The following is a 19,716-nucleotide window of genomic DNA, read 5'->3' on the forward strand; positions in this document are numbered from 1 at the left end:
TATGGATTGTGTAAAATCTGTTCCATCTGTGTTTTGCTGGGTACCTTTCATTTCATCGATTGCCCATTGACAAAAGTGGATATTTTTTAGGCTCTGAATTTTCAAATTTGCTAGTGCAAAAATGTGCAAATTCCCCTCAAATGCACATATTCCCTTAAAATGTGCATTTTCACTCTTTATCCTATTAAGGAAACACACATTTTTGTATAGGGGATGTTTTGCATATTTTTCTAAGATGAAATTGGTGCAAAATTCCCAAAATTTGAAAAACCATCCCACAAGTCTACGAAATCCACCTGACATGGAAGAAGCCGATCCACAGCTCAGTCTGTGGGTTAGACTCATAAAAATCAAAACTCAATTGGTTCCATTTTGGATTTCTCCAACATCCCTTTCTATGGGTTAGATTGCCCATCTACCTCAGCTAAGCACATATTCTAATTAGACTGACTGTCTATTTCAGTTAAGGATCAGATGTAGTAGTGTGTTGTTTAGAAATTATTGATTGTCTTTGAAACATCACCTTTTCTTCTTGTAGTTATCAAAAGCTCAATAGAAATGCCTTCAGCTCAAAGGTGAATTTCAAAACAAAACTAAACAAAGAAACTGTCTTGAACCTGATGCTATAACAACTACCAGCTAACCAATTACTTGCTCAATCGATTTGGATGTGATAATTAATGAATGAGGCAGTAAACTTTTTTGAGAACTCTTTTTTTTAAAAAAAAGAGACAAGAGCGACAAACTCCAAAGAGAGAACATTTCTTCAATGATGGCTCTCCTATGAATGCTGTGATACACAGGCCTAATTAAACAGGAGCTCATTTAATTAATTCTATTCAAAGTAATTGCTGTTGTAATTCTTCAGGGATTAATGCAGGAAGAAATTAATTGTTTATATTATCCTGTTGGCAGCAGCATTAGTATAATGTAAATCTAGTTTTCCACAAAGTGTGTGTTAAGTGTGTGTGTGAGGGGAGGAAGAAGGGATGAGCTGATTGTCAGTTTTGACTTCATATCATGTTGCTGAAGGTGGATTCACACATTCTTGCATCCAGGACATCCCAGTTTCTGTCCCCAACATCTCTTGGCAAGGTTGAGAATGACTCCTGTCTGAAAACCTGGACAACTACCATCACTCACTGCAGGAAATACTGACATAGGTGGACCAACGATCAGAGCTGCTGTAAGGCATCTTCTTATGTTCCTGTTCTCCCAGTGTTCCTAGATTCCACTATATCCTGGTGAGGATATGCTTCCATGAGTAGGGATAAATGAATCTGTCAAGCTTGATCTCATTCAGGCGTCCATTTTTTTCACTGCAAGCCTCATTCCATCCCAGTTCTGCATTGTGTTGTTGTTGTTGTTTTTCAAACGTGCACATTTATGAACATTTTGTTTTTATTTCTGAAACCTGTCGCAAACTCAGAAATGCAGGGCTTTCTGGTTGCAAGTTGCATTCAGGTCCACGCTCAAACTGGGCAATCTCAAATTAAAATGCAAACCAAACACGTGTTTCACCCATCCTTATACTGGAGCTAGAAATTGTTGGATTGAGGAAGGGAGAAGGCATCCACACTAGCATAGACCTGATTCCCCGCACCGTTTTATGGCCATCTAAAAATAAACCCTTGCACCCTCATTGCTAAACAATATACCACCATGATCATGCAAATTGATATCAGGAATTATGAAGGTGTGAATTCCCCCTTGCCAGGCTCAGGTGCTCATCCATCACTGCTGCCATCCGTGAGTGATCCCTGGGGCATGCGAGCCTCTTCTAAGGCCCGGCTTGGCTCTGAGAGCATTCAGGAGATGCTTGTGAAATTGCACACTTCCCCCTTCTGTCTTAATGACAGCTCTCATTGGCACAAAAGGGGGAAGTGTGCAAGTTTTGGAAGCTCAGGAAATTGTATGTTTCTCGCCCCCCTAAACACACACACACACACCAGTGTGGACCTTGGAGGCCCTATTGATGTGGGGGCAAAAGTGCAGATGGAGTATTAACACCTTTACCTTGGCATCAATGGGTGCAAGGCCCCCACTGGTGCAGGGGGGGAATACATGATTTCCCAAGACTCCAGAAATTATGCATTCCCCTGTTGCATTAATTGCAGCCACCATTCATGTGAAAGGGGGGATGTGCAGTTTCTGGAGTCTCTGGAAATTGTGCACTCCCCCTTTTTGCACCACCGGTGACTACCATTAATGCGGAAGGGCTGTGGGCAGCTGCTGAGCATTTGTGAGGCCTCTCAAGTGCTTGGCAATGGTCTACGCTCACAGCTGGAATCACCCGACAGGTTCCGGTGGGGGACGTGGGACGTGCAGGTGTGTGTGTTCCATTGGCCTCCTGGACTCAGTTGAGTACTTGTGACAACCCTATCCATGGATTTTCTGTGTCAGGCATTATTTCCTTCGTATGACTTCATCGCTAAGCCTTCTTGAGCAACATTCCAAAGAATATTTTATAAATGGCTGTGCATTGCTGTTCTAAAACTTATAATACATTAAAGGAAAGCTAGCATGGAAATACACAATATTAACACGGACGTTGGAGAAATCTGCAATGGATTCAAATGAGTTTGGATTTCTATGGATCTCACCAGCAAGAAAAATCACAGGTTCACCCCCATTCACCCCTGGATGCCAATCCATAGACCCCAACGTTTGGCCATGCTGTCATGTTGTATACGCCTGTAATGTTGCATACATTTCTTCTTTAAGGCTGCCATTTATTCAAAAGGTCATTTATTGATGTGAATAAGTTCCTATTTGCATGGAAAATGGCAGTGTGCTGAGGGAGCAGGCAGCTGCACCTTGCTGCTAATTGCTCACAGTCTGCCCCACACCACTTATTGGGGGGGCAAGTAAGTGGCTGGAGCTCAGCAAGTGGCATGCAGGGTGGACACGGGGTGGTGTGTCAGCTATTTTTCTGAGTCAAGTAGATTCTGTGGAGTTGGGGGCTGATTTTTTTGTTTTAACTTGGTGGAGAATTAACTCTAATTCACATTAACCAATGCACATTAGTGTATTTGTGCTAATATGAATTAGCACAAGTCGAATGAAATTCTGGTTTAAAAAAACAAAATAAAACCTCATTCCATAAATGAACTGATGACAGAATTAATGACTCCTGACAATCACAAAATAGATGGAAGGGATTTAACAAAATCCATGCATCCTTAATACTGACTAACTCACAATACTAGGGACCTGTAGAAGGTAGCGTGGGCAAGAAGAGGCAGTTTATGATGTAGGCCCTGTCCTTACACTCACCAAGCTGGTGACCATTTTTGAGAAGGGAGTGGCATCCTTCTCCTGCACACTGAGGCATGAATGAGGCCTATACTCCAAATGGAGGTCCATGAAGATGATAGTCTGATTTGAGTGATCTTTACCTTCGCTTGAATCAGGTGGTGGCACGTTATGAAGGGGCTTTATGACGGGGTGGCACTGGCTACTTAGTGTACAAATTGGCCCATAGGCAGGGTTTGGTGGCTGTGGAAATAATGTAGGGGTTTCTTCACTTGTTATTTGATAATGTCTATGGCACCGAGTCTTATTGTGAAATTCCCAAAGGTTCCGAGCAATAAGATTTTAAACAAAGGAAAAGTAAATGAAAAAGCAGCTCAAATTGCAATGCCTTGTTTGTTCTTTCTTGAATATATATAATAAGAAGCTGGCCTTAGCAGAAATCTGGATCAAGAGAGCCATTCATTCATCTCACACTGCACACAGCAGCACCATGGAGAGCAGCTGTTGTCAATATAGACTTTGAACAGCTTAAAAATACATGTGCGCAGCTCACAGGATTCAGTTTTGGACAGATATCATATGCTGTTTTATTTGAAAGCCACAGATTAATTTTGGGAATGTGCCACAGTTAATCACCTCAGGAAATGCACAAAAGAGCTCATGCGACACATGCTGCATTTCTGCTTCTTTAAACTGGACCATTTCCTGAGATCAATTTATTTATGAAATATCCATTTAAGCATTGTCAGATATCTGTTGAATTCCAGAAGATCAAAGATGATTTATGAAGCACAGAGACACTAGCCCTTTAGAAATGGTTGGTACTTTACATGGGGTAGTGCCATGCTATTTGGAAAAGAGAAATACTATGTGTGCATGTGTCTACATAACCCCAAGTGCTGTTTACAGTTTAGCAGGCATTGTTAAAAAGTAAGTTTTCCAGCATTCTTTTCTTCCATTCCTGATTTATAGATGGAGAACTAGTGCAATGTAATGATACATGATTTGTGTATGATGCAAATTAGTGAATACCCAGAAAAGCTGTGATCCCATGTTATCAGTGGTCAGTTCCAGGAAATGGTTTCTGGAACTGTTGGACAGACCAACGTGAACACCATGGAAGCCAGTCTGAGTTTTCTGAAGAAGTTACACATATCATTATTAATAAATGCTGCACACTTCATTGTTTATAGCCAAAGGCCACAGTAGTGCAGGGCCTACATTACTGTTTTAAAGCAGTTTATAACTGTAGAGAATACTTTTGGGGCCCAGGACACATTCCATATACAGTTTTCAAACCATTTTCAAAGTGTCATATATGGCTTGGTGTAGATCTGGCCAAGGTTTAAAAGCAGCAGTAACAACAATAACAACAACAACAACATGGGGGGTATCTTAGTGTAGAAATGGTGCTCATATCTGGATGAACTGCTACAAGCCTCAGTAGAAGCTGGTGCCCCTGTCTTCTTCTTTTTTTGCAGTATGATGGCCATTATGAAGTTTAGGAGACCTCTGCATATTCCAAAGCAGCCCTCCCTTCTGGCTTACTGCAAATTACTTGATCTCAGAATTAGATGGAGGGCTGAATAATGATGTAGGAGGCAAGTGTAATGGCTTAGCATGTGTACCCATGCACAGAGGATAGAGGGGGGAAGGAAAAAGGCAGAATGACTCTGCATCTGAACCATTCCAAAGCTTCATTAGCAATTAGGACTGAGAGGGGCACAGAGTCCCAGGCAATAGGTTTATGCAATCATGATGAAAAGTGGTGAAACTCACCACACGTGCAGGGATAGGGCTGCACCACCATATCATAATGAAGTTTCTCCCATAGTCATTCATTGCAGCAAGAAAGTTTGTTCATGTGCATACCTAGAATGCCACGCAATTTAGACCCCGGATCGTACATTGTCACATGATGTCCAGAGCAAGACTACTGGTGGCATGACACTATTCCTGTTTGCATTGGGAGTTTCAACATATTTCATAATAACTGAATAGGGCTAGTGTGTCTGCAAAACAATTGATAGATTTATCCATAAGATCTCCATGTAAGGAAGACACCAGGATTGGGAGTGGCAGAGGGAGAAGACAGGATTATTATTTTATTACATTTATATCCCACCTTTTTTCCTCTTTATGGAACCCAGGGCAACATACATACTCCTCCTCCTCTACATTTTATCCTCACAACAACAACAACCCTGTGAGGTAGGCTGGGCTGAGAGTCTGTGACTGGCCCAAAGTCACCCAGTGGGTTTCTATGTCTGAGTGGGGACTAGAACCTGGATCTCCCGACTCCCAGTCCAACACTTTAGCCAATACACATTGGAAATGAAAGCTGTAGCTTCAAATCCATTTCTGTCTTACTGCACTCTTTGTGACTTTGGTGTCAACTGGGCACCAAATATATATACTTGTGTGCGTGTGTTGAATTGGTTTTCATTCATCAGAAATCCCTACCTCCTGTATTTTTGTGACTTTGGTGCCAGCATGGCACCAAAATAATGGTTTTTAAAAAGCCTTAGTCTGTTTTTCATTCTTCCACACCTATTCTTCTGAAATTTTGCTGTGGGAGGCACAAACTTTGGATTTATGAACTGAGGTTTAGATTCAGCCCTGAGGTACATCATGCTATTTTCCAAATTGCTAAATCAAGGTCTGAACTGAATCATCTGGTTGCTGTACACCCTTACTAAAGAAATACGATTGCATGAGTTACTCGTATTTCTATTAAAGTGTTGTGGTTTATCAAAATGATGCAGGGTTCTTCTTCTTCTTCTTCTTCTTCTTCTTCTTCTTCTTCTTCTTCTTCTTCTTCTTCTTCTTCTTCTTCTCCTCCTCCTCCTCCTCCTCCTCCTCCTCCATCTCCATTTCTTCATTATACAAGTCTCCATTTAGAACAAAGACTGATTATCCTTTCCGCCCACCCCCCTCTCCAGCCATACAGTATTTGTTTTATGGATAGTTGGTGAGGTCCAAATGGTCCTGTGCCCTGTGCAAGGTTATTGAAAACATCCATCCATTTGCATTTTCTGTAAACACTGCATCAGGGTACAATTTGTTCAGAAAAATACAGAGCTCTGCAGCTGCTAAAAGTTTAATAATCAAAAGAAATGCTAGTTGCACAAGGGTAAAATATGCTCATCAACATTCATATATAAGCTGATTGACTAACATAGCTCAGAAAGTACTGAAAGTTGGAAGAGTTTTGAGCTTTTTATATAAAGGAAGTCACTCTTTCATATTAAAAACAGAAGGCTTTGTTGCTGTCTTTGCATTTTTAGACATGTCCTTTATTATTATTTTTAAAATGTGCGAACTTGCCTATCATGGATATTGATGTTGTTTCCTTTCTTGTAGCAATGAATCCACCAGGGATAAAGAGCCTAAGGCTGCAGCAGTCAGATATTCATTTACAAGGGAGTAAGCCCCATTGAACTCAAAGGGACTTACTTCTAAGTAGGCATGTATGAGATTGTGGGCTGCCTCCTAGAAGATGTTGGGATAATGAAAATGGAATGAACACATCTTTCAGGGAGATTAAAGGATGCAAATGGAATTAGCACATTTTTCAAGGAGAAAAAGAAAATGGCAGTGATACAACCAGATGAAATGTTTCTTCTTTGGTAGCCCAATCAGAGATCCTCTTCTCTCCCCTCTCTCTCAGGTTCACTTGCTCATAGGGGCAAGGTGGGGCAGCTTCCCCCCACCCCAGATTCCAGTTATGACATTAGAAGAAACAGAAGACAATGAAGAAAAAGAACAGAAAACAAACACATTAGTATTAATTCACAGTCCCTCCATTTCCCCTTCTCAAGCTTGGTCAATTTCAAAATTCTTCTTCTCCCATCTTTTATTTTCTGATTCTATTCCAGGGTGGTATATTAATTTTTCCTATTTCATTCGTTTATAATCTTCTTTTCATCAGACTCACACATTTCTAAAAGCTTCTGCTAAAGTTATTCTGTTCGATTCTTCTTTCATATACTGTCATGTATCACATTTCTATACCATCCCGTAGTCGAAGCTCTCTGGGCAGTTTACAAAGATTAAAACATTAAACATTAAAAAATCGATATACAAAATTTAAAGCCATAAAAGCATAAAAACAGTCAACATATGAAGAAAATATCTATTATTATTTAATAATAATATATTCTATGTATTTTTGCCAGTCCTTAAAAGTATATCTTTTCTTATTCCTCAATGCACTCCTAATGCACACTGGGTTTTTGTGGCTTAACTCACACCCCTGTAAACATGCATAGGATCAGGCTCTTAATGTTGGTTCGTGAAAGGACCATAAATCTCTATGCTTTTACCCCCCAAAGACTGGGAAAATGCTGAAAGGGAACATAAAGGAAAGGAGGGTTGGCTGTCACATTATATGTCAGCAGTCAAAACAATCACTCCATGTTTCAAATGTATGCATGCTGTTAGACACATTTGGAAGGATCTACAAATACAAGAATTGAAATGTATGGATTTCAATCATAAATTGCATCCAGTCCGAATTCAGTCCAGATGGTATGAGCTGGTATAATCCAGATTTTTTAAAAAAGGAAATGGAACAAATTCTTCTTACATCCCTAGCTGAGGGGAGACAGGACCCAATCCCAGCTTCACAAAGCAGCAGCAGCATATGGAGAAAGTGATGGTGGTTTCTTCTAGGGATGTGCTCCGCTTCTCTTCGGTTCAGAGAAGCAGGAGCGAGGCGGCCTAATTCACCTCCGAAAAAGGCGGAGGCGAAGAGAGTCAGGGGGGCTGCAGATTGAGGCGAACAGGATCGCCTCAATCCAGAGCTTCGACTGCAGGTAAGTGGGGGGGGGGACTAACCTGGTGCTGCTGGCGCTGCCATCCATGCGGCGGCAGCGGCAGCACCAGTTAAGGGAGCAGGGAGGAATGACACTTACCTTCCTCCGTCGCGGGCTTCAATTGAGGCCCCGGTTGAAGCCGGAAGTGAAGGCCGAGGCCCCTTCCTGCTTCAACCGGGGCCTCAATTGAAGCCTGCGATGGAGGAAGGTAAGGGGGTGGGGGCCTGGTCTACCTGGCGCCGCTGCCATCCAGGCGGCGGTGGCGGCAGCACCAGGTATGGGAGCAGGGAGGAGGGACGCTTACCTTCCTCCATTGCAGGCTTCAATTGAGGCCCCAGTTGAAGCCGGAAGTGAAGGCCGAGGCCTCTTCCGGCTTCAACCGGGGCCTCAATTGAAGCCTGCGATGGAGGAAGGTAAGGGGGCAGGGGCCTGGCCTACCTGGCGCCGCCGGCGCTGCCATCCATGCGGCGGCGCTGGCGCCAGGTAAGGGAGCAGGGAGGAGGGACGCTTACCTTCCTCCATCGCGAGCTTCAATTGAGGCCCCGTTTGAAGCCGGAAGTGAAGGCCGAGGCCTCTTCCAGCTTCAGCTGGGGCCTCAATTGAAGCCCACGATGGAGGAAGATAAGGAGGTGGGGTGGGTGGGTGGGTGGCTTATCTTGCGCCACCGCCGCCGTCCATATAGTGATGGGGTGAAGCTGGATCTCGCTCCGCAAAGCGGAGCAGGAGACGGGCGGAGTGGCATGAAGGGGATCGGGCCCGATCCGGATTTTCCTGATCGGGCCACGAAGCGGATTGGGGGGTCCGTGCACAGCCCTAGTTTCTTCTATGTTAGGATAAAACTAACTGAACAGTGCATATATTTATAATGTCTTCTTTTATATATAGAATATGTTATACCTATATTTATATATGATTTTTTCTCCTGCAGATTTAATAGAAATTGGGGGGGGGGACTTCTGCACATTCTGCTTCAGCAGGACAGAATAGACTTATAAATGAACATATGTGAAATTGATATGGACTATAAGTAAACAGACCTATCATCTCTGGGCTCATCTACAACAAGCAGGATATTCCACAATGGAAGTGGTATGAAAGTGGTAGGCATGTGCTCCGCTCCGATTAGAAGAGCAGAAGCAGGAGTGAATTGGCCTGCTCCGCCTTGCCCAGAGGTGGAGTAGAAGCGGACCGCGGACCCCTAGAAGCAAGGCGAAGAGAAGCGCCCATTTTCGGAGTGCTCCGGTTTCCGCGGTCCGATCCGATCGCCATCTTGAAACATTTCGCCCATAGGATTGCATTGCAGAAAAGAAAGGGGGATAACTGTTTTGTTTTTGAAGCTATCATTCTGAAAATTCTTGTGCTTGGAGAGTAGTGGATGGGGGTCATTTTGAGCCTACTCTCAGCTTTCTGTGTGCTGCGGTTCGTGTGCTAGAATTTTTTAAAAAACCGGCGGGAAAATACCTTTTCCGAAGGGCTGAGGGGCAGAGTCAACTCCCGGTCATGATCACATGATCCCAAAGTTGGAGGAGGGGATAGGCAAAATGGGTAACTTGGGATTCTGGGAACTTCTCTTTCTTAGTCTGAACGGACTTTTCCCAGTGTTTTTTAAAACAGAAGCCCCACCAAATGCACAAACACAACCTGAAATCATATACTAAGCCAATAATAAGAGATAGAAACACAGCACTGCTACCCACTCTAACTTTGGGGAACAACTGAAAAGATGTGGTGCAAGGGGATGAGCTCCCCTAGGGCATCCCATGTGGACGTGCCCCACTCTCTCCTGTACTTGGAGGGCAATCAGAGCCCTCCAAAGAGAGTAACTCGGTGGAGCAATGCCTATCATGAGTTGAAGTGAGAGTTCTACTCCTCAGAGCTCTCGTGGTGAAGCAATGGCTTTCATGAGTTGAACTGGCAGCTGCTTCCCCCTCCCCTGGGCACGTCCCCCTATTGCTGGTAAAAGACAGATATAGCCTTTTTTTAAAAGTTCTTCTTGTTGTTTATTCAGCAACACTGCTGCTTTTAATTCCACCCCTCCTTTGTTTATTTATTTATTTATTCCATTTTATATGCATTACTGGCTTATCCTTGGCTCACTTCCTTATGCCCCCAGAAATGTCTGCTGCCTGCCTGCCTGCCTTCCCTCTCTCCTCCCCTGCCCGCCTCGCAGGGATGTTGTGTGTGTCTGGCTTTGACTCAGGGGAGAAGTCCTTCCTGCGCTCACTTGGAGTTTTGGAAGTTCCAAATCCATTTTTCAAGTGTGGAAGAAGATTCATATAGGTTTATCTCTACTCCCCAATTCATGGCATGTTGGAATTTCCTTTGAAATGGCCCCATTGAGATGTCTGCAGGTTTAAGCCCCGCCAAAAAACAGGGGATGATGGGACTGCCTTGAGTCTGGGGATGTGTGTGTGTCCCTGGATAAGCTATCATGGTGGTGAGTTTGAGGTTTTTAACGTGCAAATTGACGGAGCTATCGAAAGGGGTGTGAATGGGGTGTTGGATTTTCATAATTTCCCCCAAAATCAGGGGATGATGGGACTGCCTTGAGTCTGGGTGTGCGTGTGTATCCCTGGATAAGCTATCATGGTGGCGAGTTTGAGGTTTTTAACATGCAAATTGACGGAGCTATCGAAAGGGGTGTGAATGGGGTGTTGGATTTTCGTAAATTCCCCAAAATTCAGGGGATGATGGGATTGCCTTGAATCTTGGTGTGTGTGTGTATACCTCCATGAGGTGTCATGGTGCCAAACGTGAGGTTTCTAACTTTCACAGAAAAAAAGTTGTATACTTTTTAAGCTTACTGCAAGCCTTTGGGGGGGGAAACGGAGCTCCGATCCAGATCCGGAGCTCCGCAGCGGAGCGGAGCGGGCATGGGCATAGCGGGGGTGGAGCAAAGCGGCAGATCTGGAAGTGAAGCAGAGCGGGGGGTCCATGCACACCCCTAGAAAGTGGTATATAAAAGGCAAGAGCCACACTACTGCTTCATAGCAGTATTGAAGTGCACTAACAACCATTGGGGCCCACTAACACATACCATGTACCGCTTTCATACCACTTTCATAGTGTTATATCTTGCTTGGTGTAGATGTTTCATGGGCCCCAACAGTTGTCAGTGTTCTTCAATATCACTATAAAGCAGTAGTGTGGCTCCTGCCTTTTATGTACCACGTTCATCATGGAATATCCTGCTTGGTATAGATGAACCCTCTGTTGTTATGGCATTGGCTTTCATGGACTAGAGTCCACTTCGTTAGATGCATGAGGTGTTATCCTCAGTTGGCAAGTATATATGTATATAATTTACCAAAGACATGTCAACAGTGGAGCCAAATGCCAATGAAACACAAAAATTACCGTCTGTGATTATTTTGTATAAAGCTAGAGGAGCAAAGTGACAACTCACAACGGAAGTAATTTGTGACCCTAGCATGGCTATGTTAATTAGTGGGATGGGAAACAAGGCATTAAATGTTTATGCCTTGATATTTAATGTTTAAATTGCCAGAATCCTCTATAGTTGTAATTTCCAGGTTATGAATTCTTGTAACATCAGCTTTATTTGTGATGAGGTCAGATCACCTTTCTGAAAGTGAAGTCTTTTTCAATTTGCTTCATTTCCTGAGTTGAGATTTTCCTTTGGACTCCTAATAAATTGAGTCAGGCCTTAGCTAGACCTAAGGTTTATCCCGGGATTGTCCCGGGGTCATCCCTGTTCATGTAAATGCCACACAGGATATCCCAGGCGCAGGCAGGGACGACCCTGGGTAAAGCAGCAGTTTCTGCAGCTGAAACTCTCCCCACAGCCTGAGTTCGATCCCAGCAGAAGCTGGTTTCAGGCAGCTGGCTCAGGTCAACTCAGCTTTCCATCCTCCCAAGGTCAGTAAAATGAGTACCCAGTTAGCTGGGGGAAAGGTAATAACGGCTGGGGAAGGCAATGGCAAAGGCCTGCCAAGAAAATGTCAGCGAAAGCTGGCGTCCCTCCAAGAGTCAGTAATGGCTCAGTGCTTGCACGAGAGGTTCCTTTCCTTTCCTTTCCTTTCCTTTCCTTTCCTTTCCTTTCCTTTCCTTTCCTTTCCTTTCCTTTCCTAGCTAAGGCCTAAGACACCTTACTACAGGGGTGTTGATTTGCAAACTCAAATAGTGCTAGTGGAGCTCCACCAAATATTCCTGTTGTGCAAGCGGTTGCCCATTACACTTCTGCAACCAGTTGTGGAAGCAGCTGGACAACCAGTCGCACAATGGCAAGTGGCATGCACAAGCAGTTGTGCAAGCAGTTTCACAATCAGTTTCACAATGGCAAGTGGAACTCACAAGGGGTTGCCCAGTGGGTCGCACAAGAGTCATGTACAATCAGCTGCACAACAGGTTGCAGAAGCGTAATGCATGAGCTCTTGCACAACTGCACTTGTGCAAATGCAACTTTGGTTGGATTCTCCTACTGCACATTGTTGATAACCTAGTTTCCTCTAGTGAAATGCAATTTGTGCTAACAGAATGAAACAATTAGCTGCTGCCCACTACCAAAATTATATGAAGTTCCAGTTTATATATTCCCCAAGGGGCATGTGAAGTGAACAACTTCTCCATGTTTGGATTCTACATCACTTCAGTAATGTCCCAAACGTGAAGCCCATTGAGAGGAGACTCTTCTATAGTTAGAATCCCCATCATTCGCCTGATTCAACTCGATCTTTGGTTGGATCTAGGTGAGTTGTGTGTGTGGGGGGGAAACATTTTTAATAAAGTTTTGTATGATGAGTTTGAATTTATGGACCAAAAAGCAGAATAGAAATCTAAACAATAAACAAGTAAATACAGAAAAATACAGCCAGTAGTGTGGGAACCAGTCATGCAGAAGCTCCTCCTACACAAATCCATTTTCATGCCCTCTCCAGACCTTGTAGGTCACATATCTCATCATGTAAACAGTTGGATATAAGTCTTCAACCCTATGAGGCAAGTTATATTTTATGTGGTGGAAAATCATAGAATCTTATCAGTTTTTTTATTACTATTCTGAATATAGATCTAAGCTGAAATGACACATATCTGGCAGCTCAATATTTTAATCCTTTCTAGGAACAAGGTGTTCAACAATATAAAATGTTGAAATTATGTTCCAGAGTCAATACCTTTCCCAACCCATACAAATGTCAGAGAAAAGAGATAAGTTGTAAGTTCTCTAAAATGGGAACCTGCACCACTGTGGGGTGGATTAATGTGTAATAACATGGTCTACGGGGTTTTTTCTTCTTTCAAATATGAAGTATTTACTGTGTGAGTGGGGCCACAGCTAGACCTAAGGTTTATCCTGGGATCATTCAGGGTTCGCCCCTGCCTGAGCACTGGATCCCCTGTATGTCACCTAGATAAACAGGTTTGACCCCTGGACAATCCAGGGATAAACCTTAGGTCTAGCTATGGCCTGGGTAACAGTAAGCTTTTCTGTGAAGTACCTAACCTTCAAATAACGCTGCAGATTACTGTGGCAGGAAGAAAAGTCCTTCCAAAAAGAGACGGGAAATGCAATGTTCTCTCTTACTGTAGCATCTTTCAAGTCAATCCTTAATACATTCACATAGTCTTTATGAGGAGAATCAATATGCCACAAGTTCTTTCTCTTTGCAAAGCTCCTGGATGCCCTCTCTTTGGAAGTACGATTGAATTGCCTGTAGTATTGATGTTCCCCTTTGGGTTCTCATAGAGTTAAAGGACAGAGCTTACTACACTCTCTCTTCCTATAGACTACAGTTCCTTCAGACCAGTTTTTCCCAATGTGGTACCCTCTGGATATTTTTGAACTACCACTCCCATCAGCCCCAGCCATCATGGCCAACAGCCAAGTATAATGGGAGTTGTGGTCTAAAACATCTGGAGGATGCCAAATTGGGGGTGGCACCTTTAGACTGAGGGGTCACCTTTTTCAACTCAAGAGCAGGAAAGTACAAGAATTTCATTTTTGCTTGCCAACCATGCATGCATGCTCCATTCGAAACCCCGAACATGAGCACGAGCCCATGTCTGTCGAAAATGTCGGCAACTCATCGAACACGTACTCATATTTCCTCACTCGACGAAATGAATAGATTAAATCAGTCCTGCAAATCTCCCATCCGCACACAGCGAGCAGGGATCGCAAATGCGAACAGGAGTCAAGCATTAGGTGAGTGGCAAGACAATGTTTGGAGAGTCCTATCAATCTCAAGGACTGCTCGTTCTCCCATCCCTACTGAAGAGGCACGTTCCTTCATTACTCATGTTCAAGAGCCAACAAGCAAGCAGTGTTCTGTTTCTCTCACACACCTATCCACTCTTATTCACACACATCTACACACATAACACAAGCACATTCATTCTTACATATGACATATAAAGCACATGTTCTCCTAGAATCTCCGAGTATCAGCTTGAGGCTTTTCTCTTCTATGAGTTCCATGATCGCTAGGCAAATGGGGAAATTGCACAACATGAATGTGCTCAAATGGGGAAATAATGTGTGTGTGTGCGGGCGCACACACACACATATAGTATTGTTCAAAGTTGCACAATTTCACCCTGCACACTAAAGTTTGGAATTGCACTTTCCCCCCTAAATTGCACATATTTGAATGGCTTTTTCTCAAAAAATTGTACCATTTTTGAATGTGAGCACATCCGAGAATCTGTGAACATTTTGGGAGAATTTTGGGAGCTCTCTCACATTCGGGGTTGCAAACAGCTTTTGCGAGCACAAACAAAATTATCATACATCCCTAACATACACATACAACCCCCCTCCCTGCACACCAATTCAGCTTTTAAAATAACTCCCATTGTCTCCGACAGGAGCTTTTTAAATATAAATATAAAATATTTTATACTTTGCAGGGCAGAGGGGAAGTGGGGAGGCTTCATGCTAGAACTGAAGGCCCTGTCTGTTGGTTCCCTTAAGAGCTTATGGGTAAACTGGAACACTTCCTGCTCTTGATCAACAGTGCTTCCATGTAAACTGCTTTACTCCTTGACTTTCCTTTAGAAGTTTCAGGCGAGAGTTGGGATGAGTGAACCAGTAAAACGTGAGCTTGCCAACATTCTCTAGATTCTGCTTTGAAGCTTGTTCCAATATGAGTCTGTATTTGATTGTGAGCTTTGTTTGTTTTCTGCATGAATATTCATCTGTTTTTCCATGTGTGTTTTTTTCCAAATGTAGGCATCAATTGTGCAATTGTGTGTGTCTTTGAAATGTATGTATTCTTCTCCCATTGATTAAAATAATCCGAGCACATTTTCCAAATGTATTTCAAAAGACCCATTTTGTCATGCACATTTTTATTTATTTTATTTATTTATTTTATTACATTTATATACCACCCCACAGCCGAAGCTCTCTGGGAGGTTTATAACAAGAGTACACATGGTGTCAAATGCATGTTTTGTTTTGGCTTTTGGTCCAGGAATCACAGTGCAAGCTTGGAAATGTTCAGACTTAGACTGCAGATTTTTTCTGACTCTGTGCTTAGTCCAGAGGGTGCCAGACTAAGATTAATTTCTTACATGCCTAGGTAAGAGAAACTCTACATTTACTGTGAATTTTGCTTGAAGAGGTATCTGGTAAGAACCTAGTACTCTCCACACACTACAGCTGCTGTTCCCCAACTTCTGTTCTGGTCCCATTGCACACTTCCCATTTCTTTATCTTTAAAAATGACAGCATATTTTTTTAAAAATAATAATTTTAAAAACCTCAATTTTTTTTAAACAAAATCCTAAACATTAGGAGATAAAGCCATATGCTCCAACCTTGGCAAGAATGAAGCCCTACTGATGCCCTATCATGGTGCCAATTTTCATGTCTATCTGCTCTTGAAAAGGGTCCAAATCAATCCAAATGGATTTGGATCATGCAATTCACTTTGGGCTGATTCAGACCTGTTTCGATTTGATTTGGATCTGTTTCAAAGCCACCAATCACCCCAATTCACCTTGGATTCGGGATTCAGATCTGAAGCGAAGCACAGCCCTACCAATTACCTAGGGAAGAGGTGGGCTCTCCCACAATAGAGGCACTCAAGATTCAGCTGGACAGCTATCTGTCAAGTATGTTTTAAGGTGGATTTCCGCATTTAGCAGGGGATTGGACTTGATGGCCTTATAGGCCCCTTCCAACTCTATTGTTCTGTGATTCTATGACTTGTAGCATTCAAAGGTAAGATGCATTTTGGAATCTATTCATTTTTGCAACTTGGCAATTGATGCTTGTTAATTTATGGTCAGATGTGCATACAATCAAAACTGCAGAGTGAACTTTATGGTTCACATTGATTTTCCTGCCTCTGTATTTTGCAATTGCTTGGTCCCTGAAGATAAATGCTAAATGGGATGAATGCCATTTTTAGGCAACCCTCAATGTTTAAAATCTATTTTAAAATCAGTTTGATTCATGAAAGATACTGTTGAAAATGACATCCCCCCCATAAACATAGAAGGTTTGTATCTGATGCAATATAAAAGATTTACAGTATGCTAGTAAGGAACACTTGCAAAAATGTGCAAACTAAGGGGCAGCAGGGTAAAATATCAATCATTTAAAAAGTAGAACATTTTGACAATATCTTGGATTTCATTGCAATTCATGACATGTAGGTTTGGGCAAAACCTTCCTCTCTAGTTTTGTGGATATTTCCCTCTCCCTAAAGACTACCACTGGATGTTTAGGGTTTTCATCCAGAAAACCAGGCATGCATGTTTTGCATTTTCAAGATGTTTGAAATTCCTGAATTGTTATTATGTATTGTAGTCGTGCTCTGCAGTGCAAATGGCTAAAATTGTGCATCCTTCCCCATTTAAAGACATAGATCTTGCTTTATTGCTCATTATTCTACATATATATGCACAGATGTGGCTTTATGCTTCAGTGTTCCACATGCAAAAGCACAGATCTGTCTTTATTTCACACCATTTACCTTCAGGTCAGACCTCATTCATCACTTGACAACTGGATGATTTGTGTGAGATCTTCCACATCACAAGGCATTAGAATTTGTTTTGTACATGGTTATTAATGAATGAATGTGGTACGTGTGTGTGCACCCACACATATGTGTCTGTGCGTGTATGAATGGGGGGAAGTGTGTGAATGGGATCTCTATACGGCTTTGAGTCCTCCTACTCTGGCATTAGCTTCAACTATTTTTGGTTTTGCCCCACCCTCAACTAGCATGAGGAACTCAGAGGGTTACTCAAGAGAGGACGTGTTGTTGGTGTGAAAGAAGTTCCCATCCATAGAAGTGGGGTTGTTGACATATAAACTGGTGACTTCTCAAATCTCAAGCAAGGATCATGAATCCAGAATCTTCCTTTCCAAACCAACGGATCCTGGGGCAAACCTGGAATAAGGATGGGTTTGTTTGTCAATACAATATTTGCCTTCTTGTTATTTTTCCAATGCAATGTTCTTTCTCTCCTGATTCTACACCAGATTTTGGGTTTTTTTAAATGAAAAATTGTACACATATTCATGGGAATTCTTTTAATCCCTATTTCTTCCTATGCATTTCCCCCAAATGTATGCAGTTTGTGAGTACTTTTTCAAAAGTGCATGTTTTCCCCATTGCACAAAGCATTTTTGTGTTCATTTTTGAAATATACATTTTTGTGTGTGTGCACAGTTTTTGAAACATGCACATTTTTATATGCATGAACAGCTTCACAAACTTCACAAATGTGTAGATTTTGTAGCAAACTGTGTTCTGGTTAGAATTTAGCAATGGAAAGTGCAATTTTTGTCAGTTTGCATTGAATTTTTTTCACCCATGTCTAGTCTTGAATACTCATACACTATTAATTTGGGGACATCATACAACTTTGAAATACACTTTGAATTTCTGTTAGTGTTATTAAGCAAGACAATCAGTAATAGCCAAGAGGCTCCTTGAAAGGTAATTTTCTTCTACTGAAATGTGCACCCTGCCAGCTGCAGAGTAGTTGCAGGATCCAGGCTAATATCATCAAACACTCACAGGTGGACTGATGCAGACCAGCTGGGAGCAGCCAGGAAAGGGCTATATAAGAACTGCTTTTCCACTCAAGCTTTGCCACAGCAACATGGTCTCCTGTTCCAGCCCATTCCTGGCTACTGTCAGTCCCAGACCTTGCCTGACCTTCTGTTTCTCCTGACCATGCCCTTTGCCTCTGGCCCTGGCTGAACTCTGTTTGCCTCTGGACTCTGAACCCTGCTTGCTTCTGCACCTTGCCTTTTGCCTCCAGCCCTGCCTGGACTCTGTTTGCTGGTTCTTTCACCATCCATCCCAGCCCTGGCATTCCTGCGCTGAGGCCTTGCCACCCACGCCCCGGACCCTGACAGGCTGGTGGAATGGTGCTGCTCTCATTTCCCTCAGCTGAACTTGCTGGAATAGCTGGTGCTGGTGTTAGCTGCAGGATGAAGAGGAGCCTTTATGAGAGAGGTTTGATTAGTCTAATCAATTAAATACCATATTCATTAGCATGACTCTCATTAGCATAGCTGGCTGGAATGCCAGGAGTTGCAGGATCCCCCCCCCCCATCTAAACAATTGTTAGGATTGAACCCATACAAACTTCTCCATGGAAAAACTTTTGCCTATTTATGTGTATGTCTAAAAGATTTACCATTGTAATTGTGTCATATAGTGTGTCTATAAATTTGAAAGGAGAAGATCTATGCGATTAAAGTCTGGTGGTTTCTTCTTCCTGTCAACCAGGAATGATGCATCAAGCCTGTGTTATGAGGCACATCAACAGTAAATCTCTTTTGCATTACATATAATTTTAGTGTCCATTTTAGAGGAGGAAACAAGAGTTCATATGCTATAAATTGGAAAGTTGAACAATTAAGAAGTCTGTTGATAAAGGTCCCCCCCCCCATTTTCTTGACACTTAAGGGCAAAATCTACATGGTTTTTTGTTTGTTTGTCTTCAATCAGTATAATGATGTAAACATAAAATTTTGTTATTACAGTAAATATTAAACTTGGTAGAGTCTCAAGCTAATGAACATATTCCTTCATCAGGTGTGAGTACTCTTCAGATTCTGAACAATTGACCTGTAACAGTATTATATTCAGGAGGAGGAGGAGGACCACCCTCCTCCTTGTGTAAGTCCTGAGTTAAGGTTATCTCATGTTTCCTCAAGCTCCACAAAGCCTGGAACTTGGAAGCTAAGGCCTAAACAGATGTGTCTCATAAACAGTAATTACATTTTGCAATGTCACAATTTGTGCTAGCTCATGACATACTCTCCATGTGCCCACACTTTTCCTTGGCCTTTCAGACCCAAATCTGGATGGGGAGGATGGAATATTTAGGAACACCAAAGATGACACATTGCTCCTTTAGAGCCTTGAAAAGCGTTCAAAGCTTACTGAGTTGCTAGAAGAATCCTACTATGAGTTTGTTGTTTACACCCCAAATTTTAATTAGTTAGAGCTAAGAGTAAGCAACTAGCAAACTAGTCCTGACAGCTTTGTGCTATCTCTAGTAGCAGAGGCAGTAACCCTATGTACACCAGTAGCTGGGGAACATGGGTGGGAGGGTGCTGCTGCATTGTGTTCTGCTTGTGGGTTCCTGGTCAAAAACTGGTTGACTACTGTGTGATCATGAAGCTGGATTAGAAGGACCCTACATC

Source organism: Elgaria multicarinata, chromosome 6, assembly GCF_023053635.1.
Source record: "Elgaria multicarinata webbii isolate HBS135686 ecotype San Diego chromosome 6, rElgMul1.1.pri, whole genome shotgun sequence".
NCBI lineage: Eukaryota > Metazoa > Chordata > Lepidosauria > Squamata > Anguidae > Elgaria > Elgaria multicarinata.